The 1,074-nt window shown below is 45.8% G+C and overlaps 1 non-coding gene across 1 annotated transcript; it reads right to left on the reverse strand.

Moving 5' to 3' along the window:
* Window positions 1-210: 210 nt before the first annotated feature.
* Window positions 211-282, reverse strand: TRNAC-ACA (transfer RNA cysteine (anticodon ACA)). Its single transcript has one exon. It is a non-coding gene; the product is annotated as a tRNA-Cys (tRNA).
* Window positions 283-1,074: the final 792 nt, after the last annotated feature.

Below are 1,074 nucleotides of genomic sequence, written 5' to 3' on the forward strand. Positions count from 1 at the left end.
TTCAGCCACTCCTGAGGGAGTTCGAGGTGGAGAGAGGCACCATGTGCTCCAGGGAATCTGGGGGGACAGGTCTTTAGGTGAAAGTGAAGTCGCTCAGTTGTGTCTGGCTCTTTGTGACCCCATGGACTGTAGCCCACAAGGCTCCTCCGCCTATGGGATTTTCCAGGCAAGAATACTGGAGTGGGTTGCCATTTCCTTCTCCAGGAGATCTTCCCAACCCAGGGATTGAACCCGGGTCTCCTGCATTGTAGGCAGACGCTTTACCGTCTGAGCCACCAGGGAAGTCAGATCTTTAGGCAGTTGGGTGTTTTTAAGAATAGATTTTATGATCTCAATCCTTGCTTCTCCTCTAGAGAAGCACTAAATCCCTTCATGGTGACATCAGATCCTCATGTCTGATGAGTAAATTTTGTGCTATTGTCAAATGAGTGCTTCATGATATTGAACTCCCCCTTAACCCAAATCTTATATATTGACTTTCCCCCAGTGCCATTTGGAGCAGTCTCTCAGAGCTATCTGAGATGCTGCCTCCGAGGCTGCAGTCCTCATTTTGCCCCCAAATAAAACTTAACTCACGACTGTCAAGTTGTACATCTTTTTATAGTCTACAGTGATTAGTGAACTTATTTCCTTAATTTCAAAGAAACTACGGAAACACTGAAAGCTTACATAGACTTATGTGGACTCCTTGTGACTCCACGGACTGTAGCCTGCCACGCTCCTCTGTCCATGGGATTTCCCAGGAAAGAATACTGAAGTGGGTTTCCATTTCCTTCTCCAGGGGACCTTCCCAGCCCAGGATTGAACCCAGGTCCCCCACAGTGCAGGCAGACTCTTTACCATCTAGCCACCAGGGAATCCCTTACATAGACTTATACTTGAAATTAAAAGATGCTTATTCCTTGGAAGGAAAGTTATGACCAACCTAGATAGTATATTCAAAAACAGAGACATTACTTTGCCAACAAAGGTCCATCTAGTCGAGGCTATGGTTTTTCCAGTGGTCATGTATGGATGTGAGAGTTGGATGGTAAAGAAAGCTGAGTGCTGAAGAATTGATGCTTTTGAACTGTG

The sequence above is a fragment of the Ovis canadensis genome, chromosome 12 (genome assembly GCF_042477335.2).
Source record: "Ovis canadensis isolate MfBH-ARS-UI-01 breed Bighorn chromosome 12, ARS-UI_OviCan_v2, whole genome shotgun sequence".
In the NCBI taxonomy this organism is placed as follows: domain Eukaryota; kingdom Metazoa; phylum Chordata; class Mammalia; order Artiodactyla; family Bovidae; genus Ovis; species Ovis canadensis.